At 39.9% G+C, this 26,996-nt stretch overlaps 1 protein-coding gene across 1 annotated transcript in view; it reads left to right on the forward strand.

Annotated features, from left to right (window-relative positions):
• LOC106089757 (uncharacterized) overlaps positions 1-26,996 on the forward strand; it is a 187,140-nt gene that overhangs the window by 125,215 nt on the left and 34,929 nt on the right. The window lies entirely within an intron of this gene.

Genomic DNA, 26,996 nt, shown 5'->3' on the forward strand with positions numbered 1-26,996 from the left:
AGGAAACAACTTTTCTTTTCAATTCAATCTCAAAGCTAACATGATTTCAATTCACTGGTATATAACGTATATGTATACCAGTTAAATAGACCATTCTCCACGAACATCAAGGGAACTTGCCTACATCGTTGAAATGTAGATTGAACAAGTAAAAAGGCGTTAAGTTCGGCCGGGCCGAACTTTGGATACCCACCACCTCGGGTATATATGTAAACCACCTTTCGTCAAATCCGGGGAAAAATGCTATATCGAAATATGTTCCGATTTGGACCAAATACCGATAAGTACAAGTCATTGTTCAACTGTGTAAAACCAAATTTTGATCTTTTTAGTAGGTATATCTAAAAATAAACCGATCTGAACCATAAACGACACGGATGTCGAAAAGCCTAACATACATCACTGTGTCAAATTTCAGTGAAATCGGATTATAAATGCGCCTTTTATTGGGCCAAGGCTTTTCATCGAGATATCGGTCTACATGGCAGCTATATCCAAATCTGGACCGATTTCGACCAAGTTGCAGATAAATGTCGAAGAGCCTAACAGAACTCACTGTCCTAAATTTCGGCGACATCGGACAATAAATGTGCCTTTTATGGGCTCAAAACCTTAAATCGAGAGATTGGTCTATATTGCAGCTATATCCAAATCTGGACCGATCTGAGCCAAATTGAGAAATAATATCGAAAGTTTTAACACAACTCACTGTCCTAAATTTCGGCGACATCGGCCAATAAATGTGCCCTTTATGGGCTCAAAACCTTAAATCGAGAGATTGGTCTATATGGCAGCTATATACAAATCTGAACCGATCTGAGCCAAATTGACGAAGGATGTCGAAGGGCCTTAGACAACTTACTCTCCCGAATTTCAGCAATCGTGTAATAAATGTTGCTTTTATGGGCCTAAGACCCTAAATCAGAGGTTCGGTCTATATGGCAGCTATATCCAAATCTGAACCGATTTGGGCTAAATTGACGAAGGATGTCGAAGGACCTTAGAGGACTCACTGTCCCAAATTTCAGCAAAATCGGATAATAAATGTGGCTTTTATGGGTCTAAGACCCTAAATCGGAGGATCGGTCTATATGGCAGCTATATCCAAATCTGGACCGATCTGACGGAGGATGTTGGGGGCCTAACATAACTCACTGTCCCAAATTTCAGCAAAATCGGATAATAAATGTGGCTTTTATTGGCCTAAGACCCTAAATCGGTGGACCTGTCTATATGGGGGCTATATCAAGATATAGTCCGATATAGCCCATCTTCGAACTTAACCTGCTTATGGACAAAAAAGGAATCTATGCAAAATTTCAGCTCTATATCTCTATTTTTAAAGACTGTAGCGTGATTTCAACAGACAGACGGACGGACAAGTCTAGATCGTCTTAGATTTTTACGCTGATCAAGAATATATATACTTTATAGGATCGGAAATGGATATTTCGAAGTGTTGCAAACGGAATGACAAAATGAATATACCCCCATCCTTCGGTGGTGGGTATAAAAAGAGGAAAGAAAGAAACCCCAAAAAATCTCCAGTGCCGGGCAGAAATGAGTGCATATTCACGGATATTACCGTACTTGATTCGTCAATTAAAAATCAACCATAGAACAAAATCTATTCACATTTCTTTTAAGAAGTTTCGAAAAAAAAATTGGTTATTAATAAATGAAAAGAAAACATCTCAAAAAAATGCATATAAATAAAAATGGCGCATGTACTCAGTTTTGCACGTTTTGCATAATTTTAGAAAATTGTTTGTTTTTGATATATTATTCATTGACCATTATTTTTTTTTATCAATTCCTGGGTTATTTTGGTAATAGTTATTTATTTCTAAAGATGAAGTGTTGCCGTTGGCTAATTTGATGAGTTGATTTGTGTATTTTAAAAGAAAGATTTGGAATTTATACTTGATTTTGACGTAACTAGGATCCTAACTTTGCAATTCTTTGCTTTCGAAATTAAAATTTCGGATTTTATTCATTTCACTAACATTTTAGCATTGTATTTTAAGTTGACATTGCGTTAAAATGTTATTTTAGTGCCTAGATTTACGTTTTTGTCCAAAATTTCGGGTTTGTGGTTGCATGAACTACCAGATGGCAATATCAAAATTCCGTCAATCAAATTCAGTGTCCGCCTCAAATGTTGTCTCAGGTATGATCAGAAGCCTCTTCGAATCCATCCCAGTTTCCTATGGTCGCCTCGATTATTCCGCAATGGTAAGACCTGCTCCTATCTTCTATCCGCTCTCCCAATGCATTAAGTCTTATAGCCGCAGTAACTGCCTCATACTTAACCTGTATGTCTGGATCTGGTAGGTGGGGTTCCCGTCGCCACATCTTCTCCAACACAACACTTCCTCAACATCGCCATCCATCAAAGTAAACACGCGTTCGCTTTAAGGGGTTAGGGTATAATTACGGTTCTGTAAAGCCAATAGACATTGCTGTTGTAGAGCTCCGAAGCATGGTTACATGTTAAAGTAGAGGCTGTACTTGGAGTGTTTGAGAGAAAAATCCTTTGTAAATTATATGAACCAGTCTGCGTCGATGGACCAAAATGCAAAAGGAGAAGACTCCGATGGAGATATGGAGTGGAAGTGAACAAGGAGCACATAAGATCGAAGCGCTTGGAAATCTATTTATTTTCAGCTAACGGAACAGATGCTCTGTAATGTGCACCTAAGTAAAGTCGATATTACACGGCATACAGTTGTCTTATGACATGGCACTTTTTGTAATCACGTGTAATTTCAATTTCAATTTATTTGTGATAGCAACACAACAAGATATAATGATAATAAATGTTTGTCAAAATTGTCAATTTACATACGATTCATCATTTTCACTACCACACCTGAATGTTATTTTCGTATGACATAACCTAAAAATGGGAGCAAATCTGATTTTTATACCCTACACCACAACTGTGTTACAGGGTATTATAACTTGGTGAATTTGTTTGTAACATCAAGAAGGAAGAGAGATAGATCCAGAATCGCTTTCTGATTCGATTTAGCTATGTCCGTCTGTCTGTCTTCTGTCCATGTTAATTTGTGTACAAACTACAGGTCGCAGTTTTCATTCGATCAAATTTGGTTTCGTCATAGAGGCGAAACCCGTTAAAATTGGAAAAAATCGGTTCAGATTTAGATATAGCTTTTATATATATATATATATATATATATATATATATATATATATATATATATATATATATATATATATATATATATATATATATATATATATATATATATATATATATATATATATATATATATATATATATATATATATATATATATATATATATATATATATATATATATATATATATATATATATATATATATATATATATATATATATATATATATATATATTTATTTATTTATATCGCCCGATTTTCACTTTTAGTCACTGTAAAATTTTTTACAACGTGTTCCTCGACGACTTCGACAATTTCTAATAAGTTAAGTCGAAATCGGTTCAGATTAAGATATAGCTCCCATATATATGTTCGTCCGATTTGCAGTAATAATACAATAAAATGGTCATTTATTAACTGATTCTCTTGAAATTTGGTAGGAGGGATTTTCTCTTGACTATCGACGTTCCTGGCGATATTCATAGGAATCGGTTCAGATTTAGATAGAGCTATCTTATATATATTGGGTTCCAAAAAGTAATTGCGGATTTTTCATATAGTCGGCGTTGATAAATTTTTTCACAGCTTGTGACTCTGTAATTGCATTCTTTCTTCTGTCAGTTATCAGCTGTAACTTTTAGCTTGCTTTAGAAAAAAAGTGTAAAAAAATAAATTTGATTAAAGTTCATTCTAAGTTTTATTAAAAATGCATTTACTTTCTTTTAAAAAAATCCGCAATTACTTTTTGGGCAACCCAATATATATCGCCCAATTTTACTCCTAGAGTCACTGCAAGCGCATTTATTGATCAATCTTCCCAAAATTTTGTACAACGCTTTAACAATATCTATAAAGTTTGCTCGAAATCGGTTCAGATTTAGATATAGCTCCCATATATACGTTCGTCCGATTTGCAGTAATAATGCAATAAAATGGTCATTTGTTAACTGATTCTTTTGAAATTTGGTAGGAGGGATTTTCTCTTGATTCTCGACAATACTGGTGAATTTCATAAAAATCTTCCGATTTTCACTCTAAGAGCCACTGCAAGCGCATTTATTGACCAATTTTCCCAAATTTATGTATAACGCTTTCTTCGACGACTATCATAATACATGAGAAGTTTGCTCGAAATCAGTTTAAATTTACAGCCCAATTCTAAAAACTCGCTGGGAATGAACTCACAGGGAATTAATTTCTCCCTCGAATAAAATCCTCCTATTCTAACTGAATGGTGAGAGGAAATTTTTGGGAGAGGGAATTTCGAATTCTCGAAAACAGTGGTTTTGCTTCAGCTGTTTTATTTTGGCTAAACATTTTACTATTATTCAATCATATGAATGCTGTGGTGGTCTGCCTGATACGCCGTTTTATCCTACTACTTTTATGGAACTAGAACTTGAAGATCTAATCGACATTTCCGGGCGGCGGCCGCTTTTCTTGGTGGTTGGGACTGCCGGAAAGCGACTTATGGATATATTCTTACTCCTGTGGAGTAAATGCTGCCAAATGTGGCGCCAAGTATCTTTGAATAATTGCCCACTAACATTCCATTAAGAAACAGGCAGAAGACTTCTTGCACATCATTGAGTGCCGCCCGATTCTCCTTAAAGCTCAATGATAAGGAACCTCCTTTAAGTATCCGACTCGGAACGGAGTGCCAATGAAATTGAAAAACTTAAGAAAATCTTCTATGGTGTGTACATGACATATTTAAACCGGGAGAACCTAACAAAATTTGTACTTGTTTTTGATGAAAAAGTGAAAAATAATTTCCATATATTTTAAATTGTTCGTAAGTAATAAGAAATGGTACCATTTTTTTTTTATAAAAACATAAAATTCACAAGTTTTTGTCCTAACTCCTTCTCAAGTTTTATCGCCTCATTCTCCCTTTTATATCGATTCAGAAGAGCTACTTTTTACCCTGGGAGAGATTTAGGGAAAAAACTCCCAGTAAATTTTTATTCAGAACAGGGGAAAAGGGGGTAGGCAATAAACTCCCAGGGAATTTTTATTCAGAATAGGGCTGTAAGCTCCCATATATATGTTCGTCCGATTTGGAGGAATATTGCAATAAAGTGCTCATTTGTTAACAGATTCTCTCGAAGTTTAGCAGTGGTGAATTTCATAGAAATCGGTCAAAATTTAGATTAGCATCCATATATGTATATCGATTACCGATTTTCACTCCTAGAGCCACTGCAAGCGCATTTATTGACCAATCTTGCCAACATTTTTTGCAACGCTTTCCTCGACGACTACCACAATATCTGAGTTTCCTCGAAATCGGTTCAGATTTAGATACAGCTCCCATTCATATGTCATTTGTCAACCGTAGTTAGTACATGTTGAACATATTTGATCCAAATTTTATAAGGATTGTTATAAAAAATTGTGAAAACAATTTATTTTGGGTTTGCTTTCATTTGACTGACAACAAATTTTTATGTTTTGTCAGAAGGAACTACACGTGCTATTTTGAAAAGTGATTTTCATACGTTAGTTTCATTTGTATCACACGACATGTACAACCCTACATGTGCTAAATTTACCACTACATGCCGTGTAATAGCGGCTTAAGTAAAAGCCAGCAGACTATTCGTGGATCGTCCACAATCCAATGCATGGGCAATCCAAAGCTCTTGCTCAAGTCTACCTCTGAGTAGTGTTCCGAATTTGGTCCAGTTGGCTTGCACTTTATTTCGGAAGCTTGTCAGATTCGGTGCTGTCCATGGTATTCTAAACCTAATGTAACGATGGTTTGAAAAAAGAGGATTTTCCAAACATATTTTTATATGAGAAACATTTGTACTTATTGTGTTAACAAAGGTATGTAGGTGTGTTATCCCCATTAAGTGTTATTGGGTCATTAGTATTTTAAAAAATGGCTACCATGGCTTGGCCCGCTCATGGATGTTAGTACTACGCTACGACATGTAGTGAGAGATAGCATCGTATCCTACTACTTCATCGTTTGCTGTTTGTTTTGTTTACCTGTAGTTGCAGGTCCGACGTGGCCGTTAATTGACGAAAACAGGGACCATGGTCTATATTAAAGAAACTCAAAAACATTGACTTTTTTTTTTTTGAAAACATTTTTAGTGCTTTCAATTTACAAAAAGCTAAAAAATATGTGTGTGGGATCATCTTGTGTTCTATTCCAACGCTGAATGATATGGTATCAACTTATTCCCCCAAATTATTGACTGAAAAAGGAGGCCATCGTGGCGTTTGTCTGTCTGGTTTGGCATCGTCACGATAATATCAAGTAAGAGGTTATCCCTTCAACAACCATAGTTCAAATTGTTGTAATGCGTCGTTGGAAGTTAAATTTAGTCTTCATAATTATCTTCTGAAACTTAATTGTTGCATTTTATTTAAAATTAATTTGTTTTTTGCAAGCATTAACGGCATTTCTCTCTTATATTGAAATAAATTGAATAGAATTAGATTTGCAAGGGCGAACCGAGGAAATAAATTGATACCAATGATACACCGTAGCTTTGCCTCTCAACTTTGGAACTCTCTCCCACGTGACCTTCAAACTATCAGTAGCGCTGTATCTTTCAAAGGTAAATGACAAGATCACTTTAGGGATTCTAGTTCAAGCTTGTTAAAGATAAATATGTTAAGTGTCAAATATTTTGGCAGTTTTAAGTTTCTCTTACTATATTTTAATTTTTTACTTTCATATTTATTTATACTTTTCTAAACATTGTAAACTTTAAATGGATTAAACTCCGGTACTACAATCTTAAGAACATACGTTCTTGTTGTACGGGTGTCAATAAATTACAAATATGCGATAAATGCCAATAGACAAATTTTGAACGACTATTGTTTGATTTTCGTGATCACTGTAGTTGTGTCAATAGGTGGGATGGCCACAACTGCGCCTCAACCTTATTTGTAAACTGTAACATAACTCTCTCTCTCCGTGATTTTTTGCATTTTTTTTTTTAACAAAATTGGATATCATTGTATGAGTCTCGATGCATGGCGATCTACCATGCTTTATATATGTACTTCGCTGTAGATTTCTGTTACTAACACTTCGCTCGGATGAAACTTGCTTAGCAATTGGCAACGCCTCATACCTTGTGTATATATATTAGCATTTCGAGTCTTCGTACCGGATTGATATATGAGAGTTTAGTGTTATATCAATCAATTTAAAGACTAATGGTGATTTCGATTTTGAAAAAAAATGTTACACTAATGTTGCACTTATACGGGACAACATTTTGGGAATGCTGCCTTATCCCTCTCATAGTTTTACACTTTTTACATTTTCAATCGAACATGTTAATATGCCCGTATATTGTAATTTCAACCAAATAATGCTGTAAAATGTAGCAATGCATCTAATATGCCGTTAGCTAAATAAAACGCGATTACTTTTTCCTTTTTTTATGTATTTCTTTTTAATATTTTGCCAAACATTCTACAAATTGTTTTCTTCTTCTTCTTTTCAACCAAAATTTGCTTGAACGGTGGCATGCACATGAGATGATAGCAGCTGATTTAAAGTGCGGCATTCTCCATCCTAGCCTAGCCACGGTGTAGAAAATGCAGCATTTTTTCACTTTCAGTGGGCAACACCATTACAAACGAACATTTACCCGGTGGTGGGGTTACATTTTTTTGGAGAATCGAACACAAAATTTCGATCTCAGTGCAACATGTCGAAAAAATGCTGCACTTTTTTTCACAATCGAAATCACCATAAGTGCTTCGTTCGGGGAGTTTTTGATGGTCTGTCTGGCACCAACTTCAATAGAATATCATTTTTGTAGAAATTCTTTACTTTTGTGTTAAACAACGATACAACATTAGATGTATTTTTCTTTTCTTCTTTGTAAACTTTATACAGACTTGCCTATGTTGTGAACATAATATCGTTTGTCGAAGGTTCTTCAATTATTGCAGATAATTTTTGAAATAGAGCGAGCAGATCTTAAATCCAACATTTTTGGAAATGTTTGAAATGTTTATTTATCTTCGAAATTGACAATCCATTGCTGGATATTGTCCGGCTTTAGACCATTGTTTAATGCTTCCTATTCGAAGAATAGTATAGCAAAAAACATTTAAAAAGTCAGCAAAAAGTGTGTTGTTGCTAGAAGCATTTGCCTGGTTTTCTTTATCACGATTTCTTTTCAACTAAGAAAAATCATCAGAAGGAGATGTCAAATGGATCAAGGTGCTTTACAACCATTCCAACTAGAGTAAGTTGTAAAGCACACTTCTGAATTTGAACAGAGCTCTTTAAGTCGACTTGTGTCATAAGCGCAATAGAAAACAAATCAAATCTTACTTCCCTTACTCAAATCCAACTTATCCAACGATGCTAATAGCAACAAACACAAACATCTTTTGCAAAACTCTTTTGTTCTCCGCACGGCGATCGCCCAACGGTTGATTCTGCCAGTGCTGTTTTTTTGTATAGGCAGTGACCTACACAACATGCGACGTGCCTTTCGTTTGGTCTGTCTGTTTGCCCTTTTTTATTGGTCTTAAAATCTTATTGAGATTTCATTGCAGGATATTGTCCGGCTTTAGACCATTGTTTAATGCTTCCTATTCGAAAATTATATCCAAATTAAATTTGTTTATTTGTTATTTTTTCATATATTTCATAGCGTTGATTAGCATCAGTTATTTTACTGAAAACATACGTCTGCATGGCCAAAAGTTTTCTGGTAGGCATCTTTTTTGCAGAGATCACTTGAAACTGATAATGTAGTTGAAATAACATATATATCAAAATATTTATGTAATTTGGCGCAGCAAAATGGAAATTTTTTCTCACCAGTGTAAAAAACACCCTCTACGTCATTTTTAATTCTCACCATGGCAGATTGCTACCGATTGGCACACCCTCATAGTATTAGTTCACTTTTAACCTCCCACACGTAAAATATGAACTAACTATCATTGAAACTGAAAGACAATCCCATGACAGCCGTTTGTACGCACCGGATTGACCCGATGGAAGGGCTGCCGCCTCAGTGTACGTGTTCGTCTTTTTTCGTCATGGAAGAGGCACATCCCGGAGTGCCTTCCCTGCACACTTCTGGTCCGTGCCGGGATTGAAAAGAACCCCGGACACTGGTTCTGTTCGGTTTGCCAGAACCGCCTCCATCATCGGTCGGTGTCGGTGAAACCGGTGCATGGAGTGGGTAAATTTCCCATCTTGTTCTGGCCTCGCATCACTGCGGGAGTATAGTCATACTGAATATGTTGCATGGTTCTGTTGGAACATAGCCAGCAGTGCGTCACAAGCGTCTTCGTCGTCGGACTATATGACCCCCCCGACCTCTCCCTCGCATCACTGCGGGAGTATACATACTGAATATGTTGCAAGGCGCTGTGCGAACATAGCCAGCAGTGGGTCGCAAGCGTCATCGTCGTCGTCGCCATCGCCTTCTGCGTCCTCGTCGTCGGACTTTATGACCCCCCGACCTCTCCCTTGCGGCAATATACGCAACAGAAGCATCCCAGCCCCAATATTGCCAGGCCAGTGCCTGAAAGTGTATAATTTTTGCAACTGAACTGAAACGGTCTCCGTAGCAAGATCGATGAGATTGTGGATTTTATGAGTCGGAAGAACATATTGGTCGCAGCTATTCAGAGTAGTCAATGAACATAAGCGGAATTTGTGACTGGGACACTTGAAGCAATGTAACTTAGGCACAGATGTGGTCTACTGTTAAGTCACTCTCGAACACCGGTAGACGGATGACAGGACCTCAGTCACTTTTGGCGAAATCACCGTGACTGATCCGAAGAGATGCGCCAGGTTGTTCAACCGTCAATTTATTGTTTATCCCGAGAGTGACAGGGCAAGGAGGAGAGCCATTCGCCGTATTCGTTGTCTACGAGCAGATGAACTGCCATCACAATTGAAAGTGGGCGAAGTTACGAATGTCATCCGTGGCGCGTGGAAAATGGACAGAGTGATACCGCTACTAAAGCCTGATAAGGACCCGAGTTTGGAGGAGTCGTACAGACTGATCTCCCTTCTCTTACCAGCAGCCAAGACGCTTGAGGCATTACTCCTCCCGAGCCTCGTAGGAGAATTTCCATTCGCCGAGCATCAACATGGCATCACTGCACACATTTGTCGTGGCTTCAGTCAGACCGGGCCATGTGATAGGACGGTCCTCGTGGAATCGGACCTATCGAAGGCATTCGACACGGTCAGCCATGCCAAACTATTTGAGGACATCGCCAACACATCCCTCCAGCCAGGCTTGAAACGCTGGGTCGCGAATTATCTGTGTGGTCGCCAGTCATTTGTGGAATCCAGGGATGAGAAGTCGAAGCACCGTAGAGTGAAACAGTGAGTTCCCCAAGGTGGTGTGATATCTTCGGCACTGTTTAACCACTACCTATCCTCCATTCCACCCCCTCCAGACGGCATAGAGATCGTATCATATGCGGACGATTGTACGATCATGACATCAGGCCACCACCCATTGATCTGCGATAGGTTGAACGTCTACCTCAACGAACTTGCCTCATATTTCGCTGCAAGAAATCTTAACACATCTGTCGTCAAATCTTCAGCCACATTGTTCACTATAAATACGCGTAAGGTGAATACCGAGCTGACTGTGATGGTCGATGAAGAAATGATTCCGACCATCAAGTGTCCCAAAATACTTGGCGTCACATTTGACAGCTCTTACACATTCTCCCCACATGTCACAGCAATTTGCGATAAAGTCAAAAGTAGAAACAAGGTCCTCAAGTCACTTGCCGGCAGCACTTGGGGTGCAGACAAAGAAACCTTGTTGGCCACGTGCAAAGCAATTGGCCGGTCTGTGGTAAGTTATGCAGCAGCAGTTTGGTCTCTTCAGCTTTGTGACACGCAGTGGAATAATATTCAGATCTGTCAGAATGCCGCCCTCCGAACTGCGACGGGCTGTCTCCTCAGTTCCCATGTGGACCACCTCCATCAGGAGACAAAGATCCTACATGCTGTCTAAGCAATACCTTTTTGGGCTGTTATCGCAGAAACCATCCAAACCATCACCTTGTAGATATCCACCGCCCAGAAGCCTTAAGGTAGATCTACATGATCTAGAGCGTGAGGTTCAGCGCTTCAAGAAAGAACCTCTAGATCAAGCGGCATATCAAGCAGGTCTAGACAATATTCATGCAGACACGGTAGCAGATGCCGTAAATAGCTATCGGGTGAATGTAGTCCTTGGAGAACAACCACCTCCCATTGCACCTGAAGAAATTGACCTCCCCCGGCAAACCAGAATAGTTCTGGCTCAATTACTTGCCGCCAGATGCAGGATTGATGCCGACGTGCAAGATGTAAGTCCCGATTGGAACCAGAGACCACACGAAAAACGTCACCTGTTTAACTGCCCAGCCAGACCCACTCGACTCAGACCCAGATCCCTGTGGACGCACCCCATCTTAGTCGCAGAGTTCCTATGTCTTGACACTCAACAGAATCGAGCAGACGAAAGGTGGAACACAAAAAACTGCTACAACATCAACAAGGTAAAATTATTTAAAAAAAAAATCGCTATTTCCGAACTCTTCGGAGCATCCAATTGGAGATTGGCGTACACATCTTTGTTATACAACCCATTTAGTTCCACCTCCCACCCCACGCTATCAATTGCTCAGCTGTTTTGAAAAAGACAAGTTAAATATGAAACATTTTAATAATTAATTAAATAAAACTTTATTTTTTGTCACAGCCGAGAGTTGAACCAAGAACTTCTGTTTACAAATCAGACACTCTACGTCTTAAATCTGTTTAAATCTGACACAATTTTGCCATTTTAATATTTGTTAGCAGCAGAAAAGCAAAACATTTTTTAACTCTTTTTCATCAAAGATGGCCATGCGTTTTTCTTGAGGGTTGACATATTCTTTTTATAGGCACAATGTCTCACCCAAGGCGTATTCAATGAGGTGGCCTCATCGGCGAAACGCTACAAAAAAGCAACTTTTTTGGGAACGTGATATGTCAAAACTCTACCATGGTAACGGCGAATAGAATATCCTTTGCGACCAAGTGAATGTTAACAAATGGCTCAAATAGGAGAATTGTGGTTAGAGCCCAATCACCACAAGGAGGTGTACCCCTTTCTCTCAGCTGGGTTGGTGCGGCCACCTGATAAATACGCCTTGAGTGGGACGATACAACTCTGAAATTCCTCAATATTTAATCAGCTGGGCTTGTGACGCTATCTTAAATTTGATTCTACCATGGCCGGTACATTTAAAATTTTCGACAAATTTGCTTCGACCAATCAGAGCAAGAATAATGGAAGTTTATTAACTTTTGAGTGTCAAGCGAGAAAAAACATTTTTAAAAATGTTCAAAATTCCCATTAATTCCAGAGGTTTTACCAAGATAGCAGGTTTTAATGGTTTTCACTAGGTTATTTCAGCGGTAAAATATTGGGTTGCCCAAAAAGTAATTGCGGATTTTTCATATAGTCGGCGTTGCATTCTTTCTTCTGTCAGTTATCAGCTGTTACTTTTAGCTTGCTTTAGAAAAAAAGTGTAAAAAAGTATATTTGATTACAGTTCATTCTAAGATTTATTAAAAATGCATTTACTTTCTTTTAAAAATCCGCAATTACTTTTTGGGCAACCCAATAGATACAAAGTAAACGCCTTTAACCTTCCACGGCAGATCGAGGTGGTGCTGGCTCAATTCCAATTGGGCTGGGATTGATTCCAACTTCATATGTGTCTTGTTAGTAACCAGAGAGCACTCATCACATGTGTCAAATGCATGAATCTCTGGTACAAAGTAGGATTCCTCGTGAATTGAGTTCATATGATATTGATGCGGAGAATAATTAGCGTACCACTAGAATTGTGAATAGAGCTCACTCGTCACAAGGTCGGTTGTTGTACCCTTTGGATATTTGTGGGATTTTCAGGGGGATAAAATTTGTTGGCAACGAGGATGACGTTTTCATCTTGGTGTGTGGCCTTTCAGAGTGCATATAGTATGCTGTCAAGATTGGCCAATGGGCTTGACGTAAACCCCCGACAAAGTTGGTGCTTTTCACAAATATGACGTAACTTGGTGTGTTCAGGATGGGGTGTAGCTGCCGCTCTCACTATTGAGATGTCAGGACTTCGACGTCGCTCTGGAAATACGGCGGACTTACGCATGATTTGTGGACTTACGCTGGACGCATGGCGGACTCACATATTATAGACAGTTGAGCACCTTTTGTGGCACTGCCCTGCATTTGCGGGGTAGGTGCAGGATTATGGCTTAACTAACACATTCTTTCTTATCTAAATTAGTTGCAGGCCAATCTTGACTACAATAGGGGCTTGGAGTGGAAGATTGAAGGGAACTTCTCCAGCCCGCCTAGCTCGCATTATTGTCATGCATGTTGGCTCCTTATCTTCTTCATTCTAATGTCGGACATTGTTCTGCCTTATATTTTGTGTGGGTTCTTCAGCGCTCTTTGAATCTTTTTCGGATGCGACACAATGAACCTAACTTCCCTGAGTGAAACTGACAGCGATTGAGATGGTTAGACGCGTATCTTTATGCCGTCTAAATTAAAGAACCATAACAGCAGCAAACACAAAAATCAATTTATAAAATAAAGGGTGATTTTTTTGAGGTTAGGATTTTCATGCATTAGTATTTGACAGATCACGTGGGATTTCAGACATGGTGTCAAAGAGAAAGATGCTCAGTATGCTTTGACATTTCATCATGAATAGACTTACTAACGAGCAACGCTTGCAAATCAATGAATTTTATTACCAAAATCAGTGTTCGGTTCGAAATGTGTTCATTCACCGTAACATTGCGTCCAACAGCATCTTTGAAAAAATACGGTCCAATGATTCCACCAGCGTACAAACCACACCAAACAGTGCATTTTTCGGGATGCATGGGCAGTTCTTGAACGGCTTCTGGTTGCTCTTCACTCCAAATGCGGCAATTTTGCTTATTTACGTAGCCATTCAACCAGAAATGAGCCTCATCGCTGAACGGTGAATGAACACATTTCGAACCGAACACTGATTTTGGTAATAAAATTCAATGATTTGCAAGCGTTGCTCGTTAGTAAGTCTATTCATGATGAAATGTCAAAGCATACTGAGCATCTTTCTCTTTGACACCATGTCTGAAATCCCACGTGATCTGTCAAATACTAATGCATGAAAATCCTAACCTCAAAAAAATCACCCTTTATTTATTTTGAAGTTAATATTTTTACAAGGCGAATTCAAAAACCAATTGACATATCAAGTCCCATCAGTTGCGTTGATTCGGTTAACTTATTAAATACGCCTTGGTCTCACGCGTTGAAGTAAGTAACTTAAAACAATGGTTTGGCATAAAACGGGAAGGAGCTTTGTGGCACAGAGCATGTCATTCTGCTATTATTGGATATGGAACCTAAAATAAAATCAAAATAAGTACATATTGATGGCTTAATATAAATAGGGCTCAACTCGATTTTTTGTTGCTTTACAGGAGAAGGAAAATACTTGTAAAAGTCACTTAAGGTAAAACTTTAAGGTAGTTCTTCTATGGTAAAGGATTGCTCTTACTTACTTGCTATGACAGTACATTTGTCCCATTAGCCGAACGTAGCCTTCTAAAATCTCCGACATCAAGATTCGAGGTGTCTCCCACCATTTAATGTTTCCATCGTGCTCTTGGTCGTCCCGGTTTGCGTGTACCACCGTGATCGCCTTCAAAAAACTTCTATGCTGGGGCTTCTTCATCCATTCTGACAACATTGCACGTTGACGCAAACTGGTCCATATATTTTATCAAGGATTTTCTCTCAAACACTCCAAGTACTTTCTCATCTGCTTTCGCACGTACCCATGCTTCGGAACCATACAACACCTCGGGTAGTATTAGTGTCTAGTGTAGTCTAATTTTCGTCTGCCGACGTTTTATTTCAAAACTGGTGTCATTTGTTCCGGTTACGGCGGTGCCGGCGTAGACAAATTTGTTTACTATCTCAAAGTTGCAGTCTCAACTTTCTGAATTTTTTTTATCTGCTTGGGTTTACAAGGCTTTGTGGGAGTTGATACCATCCACCTTGTCTTATCTATATTTACTGCCAAACCCATTTTCGGCTGCAATGCTGGCGACATTTGTGAGGTACATGCATAAAAGCCATGTGAAAACTTCTCCCCAAAGAGGTTTCGCACTGCGGCACGACGTTCGGACTCGGCTTCGAGGTTCCAATCATCGGGTATGCGTGACGCCTGCGATCATTAATAGTTCAGTCGATGTTCAGCCGGGTTACTGCTACGTGGACCTCGTTTTGACTAGGTGATACATATTTTATACCATCGTGAGAGATTGGTTCTGCGGTATGCTCAGGGCCACCATCATCGGATACCATTCGCTGGGAAAAGTGTTCTTTTCTTATTCTCCTATCTGTATCGGTTATCAGATTTCCTTCTTTGTCTCTGTACCAAGCCATCGGTTTGATGTTTAATTCTTTGGTAGAATTTTCGGACTTCATTCTAGATCCTGGACACCTTGATTCGCTCACACTCGCGCTCCATTTCCCTCTTGTTCCAGCTGAAGAGACGTATCTCCCCTCTCATTTTCACTCGATACCTCTTCTTCCCCTGGCGTGTGCCCTGTATGCCGCATTTTTGGCTTCAGCAGCATTTTGGCACTCCTAGTCGTAGCACTGGTTTCTTGGGGAGGCTTTTGGTACTCAACGGATGTACGGACGTTGCGGCTCTTTCCATGGAGTGCGGCTCTTGCCATCGCGGGATAGGGAGTTCTTTCTTCGGGTCAGCCGAGTGGAATATGCCGTTGCCACCTGTTGTGTTTGCAGCTTTCGGATGTCCAGCTCGTTTATTGGCATATTTTGCAGTGAGTATGAGGGAGTGAGTGTACGGAGGCGTACGTTCAAACGTCCGATTTTTGGGTTGCAGCTTATATTGATGCCACTACTGTTGTATAGGGTATTACGTGTAACTTAGCGCATTTGTTTGCAGAGAGATAGACTCATAGACTTGGATCGACTCGGAACCACTTTCTGACTAGTTTTAGCTTTCTCCGTCTATTTGGCCATGTTAGGTTTAAGTGCCAGTCTGCCCTCAGCCTAACTTAGACGTTTTCGTCCTTTGTGATAACACAGGAACAGGAGAATGAAGATGCCTTCTAGTTCCTTCCGTTGAACCATCCAGAAAGCTTTAAAAAGCCCAACAACTTCCGAATGTTCACATCCTCAGACAAGTTCTCAAAGAAATGATTACCTAAAGTGGAACTCCTATCAGGGCGAAACACACACACACACAGCAGATGTTCTATAGTCTCTTCTTCTTCGAAGTCCTCACAACTTTGACAAAATTCCTTATTGGCAACGTTCAGTCTGTCAGCATGTTTTCCAATCAGACAGTGACCTGTCATGACGGACCCTATGACTGAGACGTCTGTTCTTGCCAGTGACAGCAAAGCGGTAGACCTCTTAAAGTCTAGATTAGACCACATAGTTTTGGCATGCTCACAGCCCCACTGTTGTTGGCTGTCTGAGAAGATATTTATGCCAGTCATCGTAATTGCATTGTATCTTAGCCATTCCTCCACTTCTTTAATTGCAAGGATACACACGGCAGTGGTCGGGTAACCTTCTCGATATAGCCAGTCCATCTGGTCGTCTTGTTTGGAACCATCCGTTTAGAAGTCTATTTAGTATTGCGGTTTCAATGGATTCTATCAGGAACAGTGGTACAGTACTTTTTCGCAAAAAGCTGCTCAGGCAGTGTGTATTACACACTGCCTGGGATATCGAGCATTGTAGCAACGAAAACGCAGTGTTCGTATGTCCCGCATGACCAAATGGAAAGCTCCCTTAGCCTCACAGAAATGATCGCAGCAATTGGTCTAGCAACGATGTCCAAAGGCATTAGGTGTAACATTCAATTCAGTGCATCATATGGTGTCGCCCTCAGTGCGGCTGTTATGCACAAACAATACATTCTTTGGACCCGGCTGAGTATTGAACAGCAGGAGAGCTTTTGACAGGCCTTCCACCAGATAACAACACCATATAGCTTTATAAGTCTGACAACTGCAGTATATACCCAGTGCATGACACGCGGTTGCAGGTGTATAGGGCAAGAGTTGCCTTTCTTGCCCTTTCCAAAATGTTGGATTTGAAGTTCTATTTCCTGTCTAGCAAAACACCCCATGTATTTTGCGCTTTCATAAAAGGAACATTCTTTCCTCCCAAGGAGACATGTGCTATTGTAGGTCACTTGTATCTCCTGCTGGAAAGAACTACTTCTGTCTTGCACGGATTGACGCCTATACCACTTTCGGTAACCCACTTTGCTGTGACACCTGAAGTATATCTCTAAGAGTGCTGGGAAACTTTCCCCTAACTGCAATAGCCACATCATCAGCATACATGATCACTTTTACACATTTTTCTTCCAGAGACAATAATATATTGTTAATGGCTATACTCCAGAGTAGAGGAGACAGTTTAGCTCCTTGAGCTGTTCCTTTGCTAACCCATATCTTCAGATTTACAGATCCCAAGCCTGACGTTAGTAAGCAAATTATTAAAACACTTCTTTACGGTTAAAAAAATGTTTTTTACAAAAGAGGTACGGGTAATGGGAGACACAGAGCCCGTATTCTTGCAAAGAGTAGTCTAGTTGTTTTTCTTCTTCCGTCGCAAGCACTGAAGATTCAGTAAGCCAGCCTTGAAATTAAATAGACTCATTAATGGCTGGCTTCCCTTTATATGGCACACGATTTGGAGATTCCGCCTTTAAGCCTTAAGTTTCTCGTTGAAGCAGGGAAAGGAGCCTCATTGTAGGAAGTGATCCTAATGCACATCAACAGATATGGGGAAGTTCGGATGTCAACGAAAGGGTTGAGCTGCTTATCGAATATTTTATAAGTTTCAATCTGGCGATTTGTAATAAAGGGGATAAACCGACCTGGGCAGGAGGTATTAAATATTACCTTTGAAGTGTTAGATGACTTCTCAGATCATCGTTATATTAGTTTCAGCCTTGGAGAAAATACTGTAAAAGTGGTCCCTCAGCTAAACAGAGAAAGGCGGATTGGGATCAATTTCGGCACAAATACTGCACGTCTATCCCTTCTAGACCAGAAAAGGAGGTGGAAACTCCGCTTAACAATAAACATAATTGTTAAGCGGATAACGAAGGCCCTGAATGACTCGCTTGTGCCAACATGTCCTAGTGCCAAGCCAAGGGGCAAACAGCGACCGCCATGGTTTACCCCAGAGCTTGTTGGTCTAAGGAAGGACTGCAGAAAATTCTGCAATAGGGCTTAAGCCACAAGAGCACCACACGATTGCGACATCTATAAGGCTGAGCTAAGAAAATATAAGGGCAAGCTCAGAAAGGCTCAAAACAAATCCTGGGTGAAATTCTGCAGCTTCCTGGAGGAAACATCTGAGGCCTCTAGGCTAAGAAAGATTCTGTCTTCTAGACCTATTACGGTAGCATATATTCAGAAATCAGAGAATGTTCTAGTGTTTCCTCACTAGACATTGTCCATAATGTCTAGTGAGGAAACACTAGAACTACACGTTGATACACATTTCCCGGAAAATACTCCAACGAACAACGTTGCGCCAGAAGAGGTTGTCACTGGTATGCATTCGTCGGAGATTATTAGGAAAATTGTGTCGGAGCCGAAAATCCCTTGGGCGATGAGAAGTTTCGACTCCTTTAAGTCGCCAGGCCATGATGGTGATCACCGATTGAATTACAAGCTGTGTCCAAAAGACTGGCTCTTTGGCTTAGAGGATATACTCCGCTTGTATCAGCCGGGCGACGATGGGTCAGCAGAGATGTACCTCAAGGAGGTGTACTGTCTCCTCTACTTTGGAATACAGCCATTAATAATATATTATTGCTTCTCGAAGAAAAAGGTGTGAAAGTGGTCACGTATGTTGATGACATGACAATTGCGGTTGGGGGAACATTTTCCAACACTCTAAGAGATATAAAGGGTGATTTTTTTGAGGTTAGGATTTTCATGCATTAGTATTTGACAGATCACGTGGGATTTCAGACATGGTGTCAAAGAGAAAGATGCTCAGTATGCTTTGACATTTCATCATGAATAGACTTACTAACGAGCAACGCTTGCAAATCATTGAATTTTATTACCAAAATCAGTGTTCGGTTCGAAATGTGTTCAAATTTTGACAAATTTTGTTCAGCGATGAGGCTCATTTCTGGTTGAATGGCTACGTAAATAAGCAAAATTGCCGCATTTGGAGTGAAGAGCAACCAGAAGCCGTTCAAGAACTGCCCATGCATCCCGAAAAATGCACTGTTTGGTGTGGTTTGTACGCTGGTGGAATCATTGGACCGTATTTTTTCAAAGATGCTGTTGGACGCAACGTTACGGTGAATGAACACATTTCGAACCGAACACTGATTTTGGTAATAAAATTCAATGATTTGCAAGCGTTGCTCGTTAGTAAGTCTATTCATGATGAAATGTCAAAGCATACTGAGCATCTTTCTCTTTGACACCATGTCTGAAATCCCACGTGATCTGTCAAATACTAATGCATGAAAATCCTAACCTCAAAAAAATCACCCTTTACTTCAGAAAGCTCTACGTGCAACAGCGAAGTGGGCTACTGAGAGTAGTATAGGCGTAAATCCGTGCAAGACTAAAGTAGTTTTTTTCAGCAGCAGATACAAGTTGCCTATAGTGGATCCTGTCTCCTTGGGAAGAGAGAATGTTCCATTTACAGAATGCACAAAATACCTGCGTGTTTTGCTGGGCAGATTACATAGCCCGCCTAATGAACAAGGCAGCAGGAACCTTTGGGTTGCCAGCTAAACTATTTTAAACTGGAGGTGGCACGCTTGAAAGATATTTGCATCATCTCGCTTACGCAATCTGGTTTATTCTCATTCCCGATGATTGAAACCTCAGCATACTTAAGGGTGATTTTAAGAGCTATAAGAAATTTAAAAAAAAAAAATAAAATTCAGAAAAATGCATAAACTCTTTCTTTAAATCGATGGTACGGTCAAATATAATTTAATGTTAGCAGATTATTTCATGCAAATGTTGATCGTGACTGCGCCTCATATGAAATAAAATGTTCACCGAACTCGCCTCCCAACAAGTCCTTTGTTACGCGTGCTGGGTGGCATGTGGCATCGTCTTGTTGATACCACATGTCATGCAAGTCAAGCTCTTTCATTTTGAGCAGAAAAAAGTTAGATATCATCTCACTATAGTGCTCACCATTCACAGTTACGATTCGCATCATCTTTGAAGAAATACGGTCCAATGATGGCACCCATAAGCCCATAAACCGCTCCAAGCTGTGACTTTTTCTGGATGCATTGGTAGCTTTTGCAATGCTTCTGGTTGATCATCACTCCAAAATCGACAATTCTGCTTATTTGAGCCTAAATGAGCTTCGTCGCTCAATGGAAAAAGCGCGCGATGAACTTTCTTAACAGAGCTCGCATTTTGATAATAAAATTTAATAATTTGCAAGCGTTGTTCACTTGTAGGACGATTCATGGTTAAATTGTAGATCACACTGAAGATACTAAACGTGCGTGAGCTTTTTTAACCAGGGTTGCCAAAAGGATAATAGCTAAAAAATCATCCTTTATGTACCATACACAAGAAAGGTTCGTTCGTGCTGTTTACCCGCCCTGCAATGAAAATGTCACAAAATCAACTGGCGGTGTTTTATGTCATATATCCAATAATTTGATTAATTTGATTTGATGATATGCCAGCACTGCTCGGCTTTCAGCATTAACAACAAAATTAGACAACTAAGCATTGTAAAATTGTTAGCTTAGGTTAGGTTGAAAAGAGGGAACAGATATTAATCCGCCCCATGCCACTATGAACATACACCCAAGCCATTAATCGACTTGTTGTGCGCTCTAAAAACTATAAAGTAACCTCTAAAAAGAAAATTTTAAGTTAGAACTCCGTGCTACTTACAAAATCGTTAATTGTTTTCAATGCCACTCCCCTAAGTTGGTTCATGTCTGATATTGTGTCTCCACCTAAGTACCGGTATCTGTTGGACGCGAAAGCCGGGCAATGACAAAAGAAATGCTCCAACGTCTCATCATCTTCCCCGCATGCCCTACACATGCTATCACTTGCCGCACCGCTTTTACATAAGTCAGCTCGTAGTCCTATGTGTCCCGTTATGATACCAATAGCTATACTGACTTCCTTCTTGCTTCCTTTCAGTAATAGCCTCGTCTTCTCACGATCTGGATCCCCCATAGGATTTTCGCCCTCCTACCGACCGTTTCGCTGTTCCACAATTTTGCATGCGCATTCATCGCCCACTCCCTTAACTCGGACTGCGTCGACCCAAAAGACTTCGGGTTAACCAAGTTTATTGACTGGCCTTCACCGCCAAATCGTCTGACCTTTCACTTCCCCCTTACTCCGTTATGGCCCGGCACCCAAACGATGCGGATTTTCCCATCCTCAGAGAAGGCGTTATTCTCCTTCTTGCACTTCCAGACTGTTCGTCACCTTACCGTCCTGGTTGTTATTGCCCTAATGGCAATTTTACTGTTGGTAAAGATGTTCACGCTCGACGTCCGTTAGTATCGCGTTAGGATCGCACCACTTCACGCATTTCGTGATCGCCCGGATCTCCGCCTGCAGGACCGTATTATGGTCAGGCAGTCTGTCCTCTAGCTTTGATCCATCCGTGTAACATGATCTTCAAGGTGGCAATACTAGGGTTCCGCCAATCCAAGACTGTGCCGATGGCAACAGTGCCTCGCACTCGACTTCAAGGTTCATCTCAGGTATCCGATCGGAAACATTTCCACTTCCTTCCAGGTTTCCTATCGTCGCCTCGATTATACCGCGATGGTATGAGCTGCTCCCATCCTCATACCATTTCCCCATCGCCTTAAGTCTCATAGCCGTAGTGGCTGCCTCACACATAATCTGTATGTCAATAGGTCGGGTATCTCGAATAGACTCCAGTGCCCTAGTGGGCGTGGTCCTCATCTCTCCGCCTATGCCAAGACAACATGTTCTCTGAACCTGTTGTATGGTCCTTATGTTGCACTTTTTCTCCATAGCACTCCACCAAACTACTGAGTCGTAAGTAAGTATTGGTCTAATCACGCTCCTGTAGAGCCAGTGGACTATCGTAGGATTCAGGCCCCATTTCAAGCCTACGGCCTGTCTACATAGAGCCCAACATCTGTGAGCCTTCTCACTAAGCTCCTGAATGTGACACTTTCAATTCAGTTTCCTGTCCGAGATCACACCTAAGTATTTGACCTTGTCAGATATCGAAATCGTCTTATTGAGGAAACGTGGTGCGTTAAATTGGCCCACCTTCGTCTTCCTCATGAACGGGCATATTTCAGTCTTCTCTGGGTTAACATTGAGACCCCTGGGTCTAGCCCTGTCATATGTTCGGATCCGTACGTCTTAGAAGTATTATAACATCGTCTGCGTAGCAGACGGGTTCAAATCCCTCCTTAGTCAGCATCCGTAATAGGTCATTTATGGTGGTCACCCATAGGAGTTGCGATAAAATGCCCCCCTGTGGCGTGCCCTGTGCCACTTTCTCCCTTATATTTATGCCATTGGACACACAATTTATCCACCTGTTCCTTAGCATATGATTTATCCAGTCTCTAAGGACCCGGTCCACCCGGTACTGTTCTTAGGATTGGATCAGTGTGTCGCTCCGCACATTGTTAAAAGCCCCCTCGATGTCAATGCATACCGCCAGTGTGCACATTTTGGTATCGAACGATTCTTCTATTTTATGTACAACCTCATACAGGGCAGTCTCCACCGGCCTTCCCTTGACATAGGCATGCTTTTTGTATTTGACCAGTACGTTCCATGGTTTTGAGTAGAAAGGACGTAAGGCTTATGGGTCTGTAGGTCTTTGGTGTCGCATAACTTGCCTTGCCGGGCTTAGGTATAAACACCACCCTTGCCTCCTGCCAGGCTTTCGGAGTATATGAAAGTCCGTTATTCCGTTATTATAAACCTTCGATCAACGTCATTATTCCAAGATTCCGGTGTCTCCGTGAGTCCCTTCGTATCCTGTGGAAAATGGGATTTCATCAAAAGCCTCAACATGTCCTCCGTTGTCTCTGCTCTCACTCCCATGTCGTCTACTAAAGTTTCAGTTTGGACATGGGTTTTTGAGAGAAACTTTTTTATCTTGGCGGCGTCATTGACGCTATCGACCTGTTCGTAGAAAAGCTTCCAGGAGGCACGTTTTGCCGCTCTGGTAATCTTATTGTATTCCTTGAGTCGTGTGTAATACATATCCCAGTAAGCTTCCGCTTTTTTACGACGTGCTTTGTTAAAAAGTCTGCGGACCTCTTTCCCAATATTGCGAATCTCCCCGGTGCTGATTTCCTTTCCCGAAGAGGACAACTATCCGCAATAACTGGCTTTACTTTGGAAATATATATACTGACGAATTCCATAATGCAATTTTTAAAATAATGTGTAATGCTTTTGGATTTTACATTCCATTCCATTCCATTTTACAAACAGATCTTACCGTATATTCAGCAGCATATTCTACAATTTTTTTTTATTGCTATTTTAATGACGAACCATTTTCCGATTACTTGGGAATTAGCAAGAGTAATCCCGTTACGGAAAAAAGATACTAGTGGACAAAGTTGTTCTGATTTTCGTCTAATTTTTATTTTACTGGCTTTGTCAAAGGCGTTTGAAATAATAATAAGAGATCAACTTGTAGACCATCTTAATTGTTACTCGCTGATCGACCCTTACCAATTGGTTTTTAGAAAACACAACAGTACTACATCTCTTGTGATCAAGCGTCCTGATGATAAAGGCAATCCGTGCGTACTTGCCGCCCGCCTCATCCAACTCAGAGGGGTCTCCAATGGCCGGCACGCTGAGCCTGTGTAATTTTTTTTAAGGGGTTATTTGAAATCTGGCTTATGTCGATCGACCACGGATAATAGCACACCTCAAAAACAATATACGCGACGTCATTGCCAACATAACGATTGATATGATGCAAAGGGTGCACATGAATTTCAACAATTTACTGAATCAGTGTATGTGCAATGAGGGTCGACATTTACCCGAGGTCATTTTCAGGAATGCACAAAAAAACGATTGGGATATTGTATTCTCAAGTAAACAAGAATTACAACAATTAAGTACTTCTAAAGGGTGATTTTTCTGAGGTTAGGATTTTCATGCATTAGTATTTGACAGATCACGTGGGATTTTAGACATGGTGTCAAAGAGAAAGATGCTCAGTATGCTTTGACATTTCATCATGAATAGACTTACTAACGAGCAACGCTTGCAAATCATTGAATTTTATTACCAAAATCAGTGTTCGGTTCGAAATGTGTTCAAATTTTGACAAATTTTGTTCAGCGATGAGGCTCATTTCTGGTTGAATGGCTACGTAAATAAGCAAAATTGCGGCATTTGGAGTGAAGAGCAACCAGAAGCCGTTCAAGAACTGCCCATGCATCCCGAAAAATGCACTGTTTGGTGTGGTTTGTACGCTGGTGGAATCATTGGACCGTATTTTTTCAAAGATGCTGTTGAACGCAACGTTACGGTGAATGAACACATTTCGAACCGAACACTGATTTTGGTAATAAAATTCAATGATTTGTAAGCGTTGCTCGTTAGTAAGTCTATTCATGATGAAATGTCAAAGCATACTGAGCATCTTTCTCTTTGACACCATGTCTGAAATCCCACGTGATCTGTCAAATACTAATGCATGAAAATCCTAACCTCAAAAAAATCACCCTTTACTATAATTAATTTGGACATTAATTTTTTGTGATTTGGATCAAATCGAGAGATCAGCTTGATATATGGAATATATAGAGGTAAACATAATGCATCTGTGAAATAGACCTTAAATTGCGAGATCGGTGTATATGGTGGCTATTTCACGATATCACGATTTAAAAGCCCTCATTCCAAATGGCCGAGAAACGAATTGAACAATTATCCTTTCACGTTCCTATTTGAAGAGCCTTGCTGCCGTGCCTTTGATTGTTGATACACGAATACCTGATACTAAGTCGAACTTAGCATGCCAAGTTCAGTCTAACCATTTTGTTTTATCTACGACTAGCAGGATAATCACCATATCTCACAACATTTCATGTGTTTTTTGTACAATTTATAAATACATCTTTATCTGATATCTATAATGTTTGATATGTTATTTTAAAATATTACAACAAATGAAAAATATCATTTGTAAATAATAAACTTTAAATTTTTAATGCAATATATAAAAAATTCTCAACACGAATATCAAGTAGTAAATCACGAAATAAATTTTTCTAAAAAACATTAAATTTGTCGATTTAAATTTTGTGAAATTAAGCTCGAGGTATTCAGATTTGTTTAGTTATTTATTCTATATTTCGCCCATCCGTTGGTGAGCGTTTTCAAGAAAATCTAACGTAAAAAAATATATGTTAACAAGCCACAATAATCACATCTTGTTATGCTAACTTACAATCATTAGAGTAACAAAGAACACAAAAAAAAACTTAAAAGCTAAGCGACCATCTTCACTGGCCGTTGTCTGCTTTGTGGTTCATGCGTCTCGTTGTTGTCGTGTTTATAATATGCAGTGTTTCTAGCGTCGTTCTCTTGTTATAGCTTATTTCATTATCCAATACTCTCACTCTCTCTAATTCTGGCTCATGTTTGCTGGCAGCACAGTATTCTGCAAGTGCTGTTTTTTGCTGCGCGTTTCAGGCTCTCAGTTTAATATCAGATTTGTGTCCTGCTAAACTTGTTATACCCACCTCCGTAGGATAGGTATATTCATTTAGTCGTTCCGTTTGCAACACGTCAAAATATCAATTTCCGACCCTACAAAGTATATATATTTCAGATCGTCGTCAAATTCTAAGACAATTTAACGATGTCCGTGTGTCTGTCCGTCCGTCTGTTGTAATCACCGTAGAGTCTTCAAAAATTGAGATATTGAGCTGAAATTTGGCACAGATACGTCTTTTTGATGCACGCTGGTTGAGTTCTTGAACGGGCCAAATCGGCCCATATTTGGATATAGCTGCTATATAGACAGATTTTCCGATAAAGGGTCTAATGCCCATAAATGCTTTATTTTTCATCCGACTCCGCTGACATTTGAAACAGTGAGTAGTTTTAGGCCTCCCGACATCTGACCCAAATATGGTCCATATCGGACTATATTTATATATAGCTGTCATATATACCGATCTGCCGATAAATGGTCTGAAGCCCATAAAAGCTTTATTATTACCCGATTTCGCTGAAATGAGTGAGTAGTTTTAGGCCTCCCAACATAGGACCCAAATATGGTTCAGATCGGACAATATTTAGATATAGCTGTCATATAGACCGATCTGCCAATAAAGGGTTTGAAGCCCTTAAAAGTTCTATTTATTACCCGATTTCGGTGAAATTTGAAACAGTGTGTTATTCTAAGCCTCCCGACATCTGCCGATAAAGGGTCTTAAGCCCATAAAACTTTATTTTTTAAGCGATTGCGTTGAGTAGCTTTAATCCTCCCAATATAGGGCCCAAATATGGATCAAATCGGACTATATTTAGACATAGGTGACATATAGACCCATCTGCCGATAAGAGGTCCGAAGCCCATAAAACTTTAGTTTTTAACCGATTTCGCTGAAATTTGACACAGCGAGTAGTTTTACGCCTCCCAACATAGGACCCACATATGGTTCAGATCGGACTATATTTAGATATAGCTGCCATATAGACCGATAAAGGGTGTGAAGCCCATGAGAGCTCTATTTA

The sequence above is a fragment of the Stomoxys calcitrans genome, chromosome 1 (genome assembly GCF_963082655.1).
Source record: "Stomoxys calcitrans chromosome 1, idStoCalc2.1, whole genome shotgun sequence".
Classification (NCBI taxonomy): Eukaryota; Metazoa; Arthropoda; class Insecta; order Diptera; family Muscidae; genus Stomoxys; species Stomoxys calcitrans.